General features: G+C 45.4%; 1 protein-coding gene and 1 long non-coding RNA gene across 7 annotated transcripts in view; one reads left to right on the forward strand and one right to left on the reverse strand.

Annotated features, from left to right (window-relative positions):
- Positions 1 to 9,359, reverse strand: part of LOC144768846 (uncharacterized) — a 285,224-nt gene extending 275,865 nt beyond the window's left edge. The window contains exon 1 of the long non-coding RNA XR_013598640.1: positions 9,291 to 9,359. This is a non-coding gene — a long non-coding RNA (uncharacterized LOC144768846). The remainder of the gene's footprint in view (positions 1 to 9,290) is intronic.
- PRR14 (proline rich 14) overlaps positions 1 to 13,580 on the forward strand; it is a 489,848-nt gene that overhangs the window by 220,439 nt on the left and 255,829 nt on the right. The gene's annotated exons all lie outside the window — the stretch shown is intronic.

A 13,580-nucleotide genomic window follows, 5' to 3' on the forward strand; every position in this document is an offset into this window, starting at 1 on the left:
TTATAGTTGTAGTTACAGAAACAGTTTGAAACACTGTGACGTTATTTCCATAATAAATACCTGTAACTTTGCAGCTGCCGAGGCACCGTACTCTTTACTGATAAGACCATAAAGTGCCAGCGGTTATATCTAGTTTTGCTTTAGTTGCATTGCCTATGGCATGGGTGTACTGGCTCTAATATTGACTTTTCAGGCTATGAGTGGGTGCCTCTCCCTCTTTTAATACATAAATGAGTGATGAGGTCTATTGTATGGCAAAATCTAATATTTTACCCTTAACAGTTTGTTGGACTCTAACCCACCTGAAGAAGTACTACAGCTGTGCAAGTTTTACCCTTACTGTAAAAGAAGGCCAGTAGGGACTGGTATCATGTGTTTTTTAAATACCCTTAACTGATTTATATTTGGCTAGGAATATGTAAAGATCTTAACTGGGCCCTGTGGGTCTGTTTATCCTAATGCCAGTATGGTCTTGCTTGAACTTCTGCGTAATCATTTACAAGTTTTGGCTTTTAGGTCTCTGTGATTGCTTTGCCAATGGTATTACAGCAGTGCAAAGATGAAAAGCCTTAAAGTCTTCTGTATTGAATGAATAACATGAACCTAGTTGTTTTGAAATGGTGTGGGACATGAATGTGGTTATAAATGGGGACGGTAGCAATTTATGTGCGAGTAGAATGTTACACTTAACTGAAAAAAACACATTCATTATAGATTCCTTACATTAGAATTACCCCCAGGCGTCAGACTGGATTGTATTGTATTGTATTGTATTGTATGGCGTTTTTGTAAAGCGCGTGGTTACCAGGAGGCATCCCAGCGCTGAGATAGAGTAAGACTCTGTGGGGGGCGAGAAGGGGATCAGGAAAGTTTTCTGTCCGCAATACCTCTGCACGTCAGAAGGTGGCATCGGTTGGCTCCACGTCCGTCGTTAGCGTCGTGGTCGCCGGGGTGAAGTTGCGGCGGCTACTTAGACGCCGCCCTCGTGCTCTGACGTCAGTTCTTTCTTTCTTCCGCGTCAGCCAGCGCAGATCCGGGAAGAGCGGTACCTCCAGTCACCTTTTGACTGACTTTTTCTCGACTTCTGTCGATTTTTTTTTTTTTTTTTTTAGTCTTCGACTCCTGGTGCACAAGGGATGCCGGGCTTCAAGCTAAGTGGTTCCTGTCATCGGATGATGTCTGTGATGGATCCGCGTGTTTCTCTTTTGCCCGGAGCGCGACCTGATCACAAGTCTTGCTCCGCCTGCTGGTCGATGACGCCGAAGACTTAGCTAGAGCGGTCCCGAAAGCTGCTTGAGCACCGGCAGTCTGCTCTGTGCTGTTCGTCGTCGCGAGGGAGGTCGAGGGACCCGTCGCATAGCCACCACCATTCGTCCAAGTCTTCGAAGTCTTCGCACCCTGTGTTGGGTAAGTCGAAGCATTAGAAAAAGTCAAAGAAGCATCGTCGCTCTTCGACTTCTCGTCGGTCGGCTGACCTGACCAGAGACGCGGGTGGTGCTCTTCCCGTGGCTCCGCGTACGGAGCCCGAAGAGACGACTCCACGCTTCCCCCCCCTTTCCGGGACCTGGAGCGACTCCCTCCCAGCTTCAAACGTTCTACGAGGCGATGCATGCCATCTTTAGGCGGCCTGATACTGCCGGCGCAACTTCGGGCCCCGCGGAATCGGTTGGGGGCCTTGGCCTTCACCGCCGACGGCCCCTGCAACGCAGGCCCCTTTTTGATCCAAGACTGGATCCAGATCGGCACCGATTGACCTGATTACGCCTCCACCGGCGCGATTTCCTCCTGCACCACTGTAGTGTAGTTCCTATATTCCCAATAGGCTCTGCGCATTGGAATAATATATCCTATAGATTTGACGGAGGACTTAGGTCGACTAGGTCTCTATCAAATATATTAGACTTAATTGTGAGTGCCAGCTAGCTCAGAGGTCACTAGAAACGTTCTCAAATGAACAAGAAGGGATTAGTTTCTGACAACTGCGTAAACATGACAACTTTGTTTCCCCAAGAATAAAACTGATCTTCAGTGTCGTGGAAACAATAGATAGATATTTTACTCAGTCAATCGTGCATGCCTCGTTTCATCAGAGGTGCAGAGACGGGCGTTTTCAATAAAATGGTTTATTGAACAGTCTTCTTCCTCATGCAATTAAAGTGAACTGCTACGATCGTAATACTGGTTGCAAAGTATAATGCGTACAGTAAGAAAAGTATTATAAAATAATACTGTAAAAGCCTTGTATGGTTTCTAAACCATAGATAAATACATACATAAATAACAAAGGCTTTAAAGTAAGCAACTAGTGCTTCTAAAATACGCCTACCCCAATCTACCTAACCTAGGTCTTGTACGAGGGAAGAAGTGAGGTTTAGCATAGGTTTCGTTTTCTTTGCCAAGAATCTAACCAAGATTTCTCTTAGGGTCTAATCAGCTCCGTACCTTGGTTTTAGAATGAAGGAGGTCTGATATCTCTGTCTCGGACTCGATTTCCCAACACCCCGCGAGGGGAGCTTGGAAACACTGGAGCTGGATTCTCAGCGAGAGAAAGGACAGCTTCTCGATCATTGCGTCAGCTGGAGGGTCGGCTTCCTTCGGCACTTACTGTAGCGAGCTGCGCCGGGCAAGTAGATAGTCGAGCTGCTCTGAACCACCGTGTGTTTGCTAGGGCGAGCGTAGGCATATTTATACCTTGAAGGTGCCTAGTTTGACGTGAAGTCGGACATAATAACGTCATTAAAGAACCCCAAGGGAATGGTAGTTCTTTGAAAACTCCATGATTTCTAGGACAAATCAATATTCAAGCAAGGGGATGCCCCTGGCTGCTGAAACGGAGTTTTCCAAGAAATCGTTGTGGCTTTTTGGAACATGTGGAAGTAGCCATGCCTGTATTTGGACTGGATGGGTTATGTCTAAATATGGGTATGATTTCTATGTCTATATAAGGGCAATGTGAATTATACCTATATAAGGGCATGAATTGGTAAATTACGCTTGGATCCTAAAATGCTACACAACATCACTACTGCGTTCGGCCCAGGTCGGCCCCACAGCCGTCGTCGACCCCGGCCTCCATCCCAACGTGGATCTGGAGCCGGGCCAGCATTGCCCGATGCTGGATCTGTCGCCGAGAGGGGATGGAGGAACTGGGGGATTCCAGTTGTTTGGACACCTCCCCATACCTTGGCATGTTGTCTCCTCCTACCGTGGCTACAGACGAAGCGTCATACGTAGTGGTGTTGCGTAGGGCGACCGAGGCTCTCAACCTTGCTTCCTACGGTGGCGGTCAGGATTAGCCTCCTGACAGAGGTGCTTCAACCGGCTGCGAGCTCTTCGGAGCCGTTGCTGCCGTTTAATGAGGCCCTCACAGACGCCCTTTTGGATACGTGGTCAAGGCCCAACACGGGGGCTCGTGTGGACAGCATGATTGCCCAACGCCACCGCCCAGCTCTGGGCGACCCCACTTTCCTCTCCCATCACCCCACCCGAAGAGCTTGGTAGTCTAAGCCTCCACTTCCAAAAGCGGATTCCCTCATGCTCCACCGGAAAGAGAATACAAGAAGCTGGACCATCTTGTAAAGAAAATTTTCTCTTCCGCCATCTTAGGACTGCGGTCGGTAAACACTACATGTCTCTTGGCCGTTATTCCCACTCAGTGTGGGATATGGTTGCGCAGGTGCTGCCTCAGTGTCCGGAGGAGACCCATGCAGTGCTCTCCCAGGCTGTCACTGCCTGGAGGGATGCGGCGAAGTTTATAATCTTTTGTGGGCTGGACGCTGTTGACTCTCTGGGCAGGACCATTTCAACGTCAGTAGCACTACGTCGCTACGCCTGGATGAAATTGACTGGCTTTTCAGGCGATTTCTGGAACACCTTGATGGACATGCCCTTTGATGGCTGTCACCTTTTTGGCGACAAAGTAGACAACGCTCTAGAGCGTTTCAAAGACTCACGGGCTACGGCCAAGTCCAGGGGCCTCTCCACCCACCCTGCGCAGTCTGCTTTTCGCCCCTTTCGTGAATACTGAAGGTGTGCCCCGTGATATCCCTTCCATAGGCAAAGACCGCAGCAAGTTACCCAAACTTTGTGCGGCCGGGGAGTGGAAACAACTGTTGTGGTTCCGGGGGCCAGCGGGCGGGCCATCCAGCACCCACCCCTCTCCCTCTGCAGTAGCCTCCAAACCTCCTAGTCTGACCTTTCAAGCCCATCAAACGCCAGTGGGCAACAGGATTCGCCATCCCCTCCCTCCCTGAAATCTGTGAGATCAATTCCTATCGTTGGTCATATTTGGGAAGAGGGGCTCAAAGTTTAGAAGACCCCAGCTACAGTGATTCCGGTGCTTTCTCGTTTAGAGAAAAGTATAAAGTCCCAGAGGATAGCCCAGCATGCCTTGTGAGTCAGCCTACACCGGACTCAGTGATGTCGGAGGCAGCACAGAGAAAATCCCAAAATCCGGCGGCTCCTCTAACAACACCTCCAGACAAGGAAGGCAGACACCTAGACAATGCTGGAGAAAGGTTTTCTTCAATGTCAAGCCTTCTCGTAAAAGCGGCTAACGCTTGAGCCATCTTGGGGTGCCAAGACCGCCAGATGTGGTGTGACCTCTTTCCCTATCTTGACCAGTTGCCTCATGACAGCATGGCCGAAGCGAAAAACCTTCTTCAGGAAGAGGAGAGGGCCTCCTCAGAAGTGATTGATTGCGCAATGGACATTGCAACAACTGCGTTCAGTTCACTGGCTGGAGCGGCAGTTCTTCGTCGCCAGGGATGGCTTTGAGCGAACTTATTTAGGCCTGAGGTTCAGAACAAGATTCTGGACCTCCCCTTTGATGGCGAGGCGCTCTTTGGTAAGCACATTGAGGATGCGCTTCAGGACCTTAAAAAAGATACGGACACGGCAAGATCATTAGGGACACCACAATCCCAAAAGGTCCTTTTTCGTGGTGCAAGGGACAGAGGTCTTCCCTCGTACAGAGGAAGTTAACAGCAATATAGGTACTCCTCGTATACGCCGGCTTCGCAATCTTACCGCATGCAATATAACCAGCGTCAGGGGCAGTCCTCGTCCTATTCGAGATCATCAAACAGGGGGAGGGGGGCGCCAGCCTGCTGGCTCTGTCTACTGTTCCTACCATTCATTTAACACCTGTGGGGGGCAAGATTTTGTGTTACTTCCAAGAATGGCTATGGATAACATCGGATCGTTGTGTTCTCAATATAGTCTAATTTGGTCACACGTTGGAATTTGTCCATCCTCCTCCAAGCAAGCCCCCTTGCGCCAACATGACAAAACATCTTCGTCTCCTGGGCTTAGAGGTCCAACTGATGCTGCAGAAGGGGTCTATAGAGCCTGTCCCTGTCTTCCAAAGAAGAGAGGGTTTCTACTCCTGGTTCTTTCTAGTTCGAAAGACTGTAGAAAAGTGACGCCCTGTTCTAGATCTGAGGGAGCTCAACACTTACATCATCAAACAGTCGTTTCGGATGATCTCCTTGCAGGACATACTTCAACTTTTAAATTCAGGAGATTTCATGGCCACTTTGGATCTAGAGGACGCATATTTTCATGTTCCCATACAGCCATCCCACAGGAAGTTTCTTCGCTTCACAGTAGCAGAGAGCCACTTTCAATTCAGGGTTCTTCCCTTCGGCCTCAGATCGGCACCAGATCTTTACAAAGATACTGGCTCCGGTAACGGCTTTTCTAAGGAAACAGCACCAGGTTTTCCCTTACTTGGACGACTGGTTGCTGAAGGCTCCTACCAAGACTGCAGCAGAGAGGTCAGTGACAGCTTGTACACAGCTGTTCAAAATGCTGGGTCTTACTCTCAACTGAGGAAAATCTATTTTGTGCCCTTCAAAGAAAGCCAAATTCCTGGGAGCCATATTGGACACATCCCTGAACAAAGCTTTTCCGTCAGTGGAAAGACGAGCCAAGTGATGTCAATGGCGCGTCTACTTCAAAAAAGCAAGTCACTTTCAATTCGCCTCTACAAATCCCTTCTAGGGTCCATTTCGTCCTGCATTCCTGTGATTCCTCACTGCAGGCTACAAATGCGCCCTCTTTAGGAACAACTGGACCTACAGTGGCGCCAAGTGGGAGGGTCTTTCGAAGACATGATCACAATCACTATGTCAATGAGAGATGCTGCTTCATGGTGGACGGTCGAGGAGAACATTTCCCAAGGTCTCTCCTTCATGGTTACTCTGGCTCCTCAGATTATTACTACAGAGGCGTCTCTGGAAGGCTGGGGAGCGGTCTTGCAGGACCTCCAGATAAGCGGTCGATGGCTACACCACCAGCACCTGTTGCACATCAATCTACTGGAACTCAGAGCAGTTTGCCTAGCCCCACAGGTTTTCCTCCAGAGGATAAATAAATTTGTCGGTTCTAATAAGAACAGACAATACTTCAGCCATGCATTATATCAACAAGTAGGGCGGCACAAGATCTCGTCTGCTGTCTGTGGAAACTCAGGCTGTCTGGGAGTGGGCATGGAGTCTCACTAAAAGCGGAGCATCTTCCAGGGAATCTAAACGAGACAGCAGACACACTGAGCAGACTGAAGTCAGTCAGCCATGAGTGGGAGCTAGACCAGAAGATTCTGGAGGAGATTTTTCTACTTTGGGTCAGGCCAGCCATAGATCTCTTTGCTACACCAGAGAACAAGAAGCTTTCATCACCATCCGGGATCCTCGAGGAATGCGTTTTTGATGTCATAGCACCGTCTTGGCCTCGCCAGTACTGGTACACAGAGATTCTTCTCCTATACTTTGAACACCCGGTTCCTTTGCAACCAATTCCATTACTGCTGATGACGTGGCGTGGTGTGGCTCCTGAGCACAGAGAGTTTCTCGACTTGGTTATCTGCAGAATGTAGAGAAATCCTGCCTCAGGCTCGGGCTCAAGTACAAACAAAACCTACCGATGAAACGGAAGAAATTTTGTCTCTGTTGCAGAGATTCAGGGCTTAACCCTTTCGCCTCTTCAGTGCATGAAATCCCTCCTTACATTCTTTCCTTGGCAAAGGCGGGCCTGGCTTTTTCATCTATTAAAGAGCATCTCGCGGCCATTTCTCACTTCAGGGGGACATCCTCAGGCCCTTCGCTCTGGCCAACAAGAATAATTAAACCGTTTATGAAAGGCCTTTTTCGAGGCTTCCCTCCAGTGAAGCCTCCTCCAACACTGTGGCACCTTAATCTGGTCTTGACCCAGCTCATAAACATCCCTTCGAGCCGATACTTAAAGCAAACTTGAAATTTCTCTCCTGGAAGGTGGCCCTTCTTTTAGGCTTCAGCTAGAAGGGTCAGCGAGTTGCAGGCTCTCACCATTCAAGAGCCTTTTCTTCAATTTAAAAATGAAACAGAGTTCTCCGTACCAACCGAAAGTTCATCCCGAAGGTGCCTTCGGACTTTCATTTAAATGAAACTGTGATACTTAAAACTTTTGTCCCTCGACCTACGACTCCGGCTGAGAGGTCACTTCACTCATTGGACATTCAATGTTGTTTGACGTTCTACGTTCATAAGACTAAGGACTTTAGAAAGTCACCTCAGCTCTTCATGGCTTACAGCGCTCCTCGTAAAGGTTTTCCCCTTTCCAAACAGAGGATTGCACAGTGGATTTACACCTCTATTCAATATTGTCATCAAGCAGCTGGTAAGCCCCTTGAAGGGAAAGTCCGTGTTCACTCCACGAGGGCGATCGCTTCTTCGACAGCCCTCTTTGCTGGGGTACATATCCGGGACATCTGCAGATCATCGACCTGGAAGAGTGCCCATACCTTCAAAAGACATTACTGCTTGGATTCTTTGTCGCGCAGCGACATGGCAGTGGGCCAAGCATTCCTGAGGAACCTCTTTCAATAAGTGGTGAGCTTTCCCTCTCATCCCTTGTTCCTTTTCCTTTGTATTTCTTCGCGCATTCGTTGCTACAACTGATTGCTTCTTGTTATTTCTGTATGTATGTATATATATATATATATATATATATATATATATATATATATATATATATATATATATATATATATATATAGGTATGTGATTCGCATTTCAATGTGGGGTGATTTCTTTATTTCACTTTAAAAAAGAAAGAGGGAAAGATGACATATCTAAACTGCGAAATAGGACATTTCTTTTCTTTTGTTAATCTATTGACTCATTGTTTGATCTCTCTTGAAGATGATACAAAGCAGTGTGCTCATGACTGCTAGCTACTCTGATTCAAGCATGAGAATCTATGAAAGTTCAAATACAGAAGTAAAAAAAAAATCAAGTTACTTTCCTGTCACTTTAGTTCTCCAGTATTGGTAGCTTTCATAGATTCACATGCGACCCATCCTCCTCCACTGGGAAAGCTTGACCTTCTGCTTCTTTATGGTTATCTTGTGGCACTACGGCTATGAAAATCTGATGGTCTGAGGCTCTCTCCGGAGTGTTCTAGAGGGTGAGGCTGATCTGATTGGTTGTTGGTTTTATTTGGTCTCTTTTACAAAAAGAGGTGGAGATGTTACAAAACTAGATTGGGGCTAGGCCTAGTTTCTAACCATAATGGTTTGTATTGCTATTTTTATATATACCGGGACTCCCATCTCGACGACAGGGAATGATTCAAGCATGTGAATCTATGAAAGTTGCCAATACTGGAGAACTAAAGTTACAGGTAAGTAACTTGTTTTCTTGTCTTTTGTTAAAGGACCTTATAGCAATCTTCTATCTTCTCGTAGCTACTTACTGAATCGCTTTCCTCTTGTACCCTTGAAGGCATTCCTTACATCAGAGACTAAAGTCTCATGCATCCTTTGTTGGTGAAAAAAATGGCTCAAAATTACAAATGTTGGCGCATAATTTTGTATTCCTGCAAAATAAAATGTTTAACTAATTTCAAGAAGAGCTAATGTTAACAGTCAAAGTTTAAGTATTGAATGCATCTCTGCTCCAGTCATACCCTCTATTGCAGTTTAATATTAAATAGGTACTTTTTCTTAATTTGCTGTCATTGCCATAATAGTTGAAAATAGTGTACTGGGCAACCTGATGTTGGTTATCTCCAAGACCCAATGTATCGTTTGTTAGTGGAGCATAAACTGGTGGTCTAGATCTGGATAGATTGAGCTTTCAGTCCTGAACCTTTTGGATTGGACCAAACGTACTGCATACCTTCTTCAAGTGACTAAACTTTGTTTGCTGCTGAAGACTCAGTTGATTGATGCCCTTCATGTTCCAAAAGTGTAGTTCATCTTGTAATCACAATTGTCAAACTTTTATTTCAAAACATTACATTTCCTTTACCTCTCATTGTTGGGTAACTTTATGTCCTAAAGCCAATGAGGTCCCATTCACTTCTCAAAACGCCAAAACACCAACCAGAAACCCTGCAAACAGAAATGGGAAATGCAGAAGGGGGGATTCAAAGTCAGGACTTGGCAACATGGAGACTGGCACATGAAAAAAACCAAAGCAGAGTACGAAACACTGGAGTATGACAGCAACATTGACCCACCAGCTTCCTTGCACATTCAGACATAGTCCTGTCATGCTGCTAGTTCCCAAACCCTATAGTCCACACCATCACTCAAGCAATACAGCTAGTTTATTGCAGAGAGCAAAACAATAAGATGGTGTTGCAAATAGGGTAATGTTCATCTAAATGTTCCAATGGGTGAATTCTTTCAGAAAGTAAAATAATTCAACACATTGTTTTCTGTTCATTAGTTTTATTTTGTTGTGCTAATGTGCACACAACTTTGTTTTTGCAAACGCTGTGTCATACAATTTAATATGAATTAAAAATAAACATGATCAGAATTAAGACAGTGATGACGGAGGAAAAGATCCCATGATAAAAAGAAAATGTGTCAATCCCCACTTTCTACTTCAAATCATAAACCTCTTCATTCATTTTTAAAATGAAGGCCAATTGTATTGTGGCAGGCACTGTTGCTAATCAACCTAGTCCGCATGTTTGCCAGCAACTCAGTCAAGAAAAAAAATGTTAAGTCTTACTCTTTCCTTGTAAATGGTTGAGTCAACATTAATATTCAGATGATATCTAGGTCTATTATTACTTCCAAAAGGTTATTGTGATTGCAAAGTTATTTTTCATATATACCAGTTCAGTTTCCCTGGTAATGTTAAATTACCTGTGCTTTACCAGAGGATCAGGCAGTGCTCTAAATCGTTGGAAGTTCCTGTTAATTTAGCCAGTCTCCTGAATTTAGTAATACTTAATAGATCCTCTAATCCTTTTTTTGAAATATATATATATTTTTTTAAACCTAAATTTATCCTCTAAAGCATTACCCTTCAAATAGATTTTCTTTTCTATAGTCAAGGTGCTTGATGTTGAACAATATTTAATCCATTGACTTTAAGAGTATCAGAAGACACTTGTTCAGCATCTTAAATCATCCTGATATGCAGAACCCAAAATTCAGGGGGGTTTCTCACTTTAGTCCCAAAGTCGGCAGTGAATTCTGTGATGTCGAGCCAGATGTCTTGGAAAAGGATCACGTTTCCTCCTTTCTAATTGAAACGCTCCTCTAAATAGCTCATACCTTGTCCAGCATGTCTCATGGGCTAATGTAAATCAGGATTGGGCTCCTAGCCTCTGTTCAAAGAGCTGAGAAGGGATGTCTGCCGTGTCTTAGTCATCCGTTCATCTACCTTCCAACACTTCACCTCACAGACTATTTCACTTGCAGGATGTAAGGAAAAATGCAACCCCCTGTCCTGTTAACCCTCCTTCACTTAGCAGACTAGAAAATAATTGTATTTAATGGTTGAATTGGCTTAGCCCCATCTGTGTGACCCCTTTGGCAACAGATTGGTCTAGCCTCTGTGGAAGTATTGCCAAACTGGATTTGATTGATTCTGACAGGGGATATTGGTTCTATCGCAAAGTATCCCCTGCGTCTCTTGAAAGGAGACTGCCCCCAGCTATTGTGTGGGAGGAATTCAACATCTGGAATAGAATTCTCCTTGATGAACCTCAGATTGGAGGTTCTCGGGAAAGGGGGTAGGGTTGTGTGCGGTGGAAACCTATGGCTGGTGGGGAGGGTCAACTTCATGCCTTGCTTGTCTCAACTATTGTCCATGCTATCAGATTTTTCTTAGGAAGAAGCAGTTCCTGAATGAAATTCATGTTGTCTATCACTGGCCATTGCAGTGGTGGGGTCAGGCAGCCACTGAACTTGCAGTCATTTTTGTTGCTGTTGTTTTTTTTAAGGGGGAAGGGTCCTCTCCATAACTCTCCTGATGTCTCTGTTCCCTAAAAAATGTGTGTCCGCATAGAAGAAAGTTCACCCACTGTAGCCTCCTGTGAGCTTTCCTGTAAGTCCTCTGGCAGTGTCAAAGCAAATCAAGTTTCACAACTTCTACCTCAGGTGACCCTGGAACAAGCCTTGTGTTCCTCTCATGGATACAGAAACCAGTAAGGTCGCCTAAAGTGTCCACTGACTTACCATCTTGTACATCTCCTAGGCATTACCAATGGCCTGGAATAGACGCAAAGCAGTTGTCGTTGAGACATTCCTAGGGTGTGTGGCGCCTTTTGATTTGACCGGGGCAGAGGGGCGAGTGAATTAGGGATGACCGCATCACTTAGGTGACTGTCTTGGCTGCCCTTTTGTCTTACTTCAAAAGACAGATATGTTGGAATGAGGCACAAATGCCATCAGTAGGGCTTTTGAGAGTGCAAAACGTCATGGTCTGCTACATTCATTATAGGAAGATTGTGCACAGTACATTATGTTGCTAAAGGAAAAGCTGAACTAAGCAAATCTTGGGGAGCATTTTTATGCATTGCCTGAGTGCCGGTTTTCTATGATCATTACAGGGTGGATGTTTGGAGTGGGGATTACCGGCAGTCAGTACTAGCTTCACTAAGTTACAACCCTTGCTAGCTGTGTGAAGTATGTACCTCTATAGCTTACATTGCCCTGGGTGAGTCAGCAGAATTAACATCTTTGCATCTGGCCCCGTCGGAAAGTTGCCATCTGTTTAGCTAATCATAGCCCTGCAAGTTACACATGGTGCGGAGCAAGGCCCTCATACCCAGCTGACTGAGTGTTGTCTATGGGTCTCTTCCTTGACTTTTTCTAACTTAGTATTTTGTGGCCAGGATCTTTTTCATGTTCCTACTCTTCCCTGATATCTAAGGGTAGACAGTTATGTCCAGTGGTGCTCTTGCTAGACCTTGAAACGCTGTGACATGCTTGAACATTGTGATGTTGTTGCTTCTGCTGTCCCAGAGGTGCACTCATCCTTAACTCTCCACTAACATACTCTGCTTGCACAATGCTTAGAACTCAGTATTGCTAGGGTAATGACTGGACAAGATAGGTTCTGATTGGGCTAATCTTCTGACCATAGCTCTCTCTCAAATTACTCTTGACAAATAATCTCAGGTTCGACACTGAAACACAAAGTTGATTAGAAGTATGCTTGTTTTAACCTATTGCGCAGTGACTTTAGAAAAATATCAGTCCTGATCCAAGCTATTGAACAGGCTTAAACAAGGTTACCAGAGAGGTGAAAGTAGTTAAGGCGACTGCTGTGCCTTACATATGATTCTTGATGTTTGCTTCAGGCGGCAGAAGCTGCAGAGTGGCCCTCTCGCTGGAACAATCTCCAATTCATTGGAATCCCAGATAGGGCTGAAGGTCTTAATGTTAACTTGTTCATTAAGGAGTGGATCAAGCCAGTTTTGAAACCAGCTGGGCTCTCTGCCTCATTTTCTGTTGAAAGGGCTCATAGAGCCACAGTCCTCCTCTCCTCCGCCTTCTCTCGCCTTCCCCTCGTGCCTCTCGAGGGCTGTCTTATTTAGATTTCTTACCTAGCACAATACTGTTCTACAGGCTGTTGGAAGTCGTGCCTGCTATCCAACAAAAATGCTTCACACTCACACATCGGGGCTTCACACAGCTAGTCCAAAAGTAGCAGAGGAATTTTACTGCCATCAGAAAGAGACTGAGGGATATCCTACTCAAATATTTGACGTGTTTCCTAGCTAGTCTTCCAGTGCTTCTTAATGGTAAGTTGGGGCACTTCTAGAAACCCAGAGCGAATTGTGATTGGCTGGAAGATTTGGAAACAGAGGAACCTTGATGTTGTGAGGGCGATGATGCTCCCTTCCACCCCTCAATTAGAGAGCCAGGCATAGTCCATGCAATCTTTAATGACCGTGATGATCTTATGGGAAGTCACTCCTCTGAATAGACTGCTGCTGAACCCATGCTGGTGGGGACTAATAAGGCATATTGAAGAGCTCCATGCGAGGCAACTCAAAATCCAAATTTAATATGAATTGGATGCCGGAGAGTCTGAGAGGTGATGATATACCATCACTTTCCTTTCTTGTAAACCGCTCCTTCATCTGGGCCATCCCAAAACAACTTCGGAATTCTTAATGTTCTGCAAATCGAAATCTTAGTGAAAATGTCAAGAATGTTGAAGGAAACATTGTTGAAGCCCTGAGTATTGGTAGAAGAAATAACATTCTGTAGTTTATCCCATTAGGTGAAGGGCCTATTTGTGTATTAGATATGCGTACGTAGCCAGAATGACCGAATCATTGTTGTG

Source organism: Lissotriton helveticus, chromosome 7 (assembly GCF_964261635.1).
Source record: "Lissotriton helveticus chromosome 7, aLisHel1.1, whole genome shotgun sequence".
In the NCBI taxonomy this organism is placed as follows: Eukaryota; Metazoa; Chordata; class Amphibia; order Caudata; family Salamandridae; genus Lissotriton; species Lissotriton helveticus.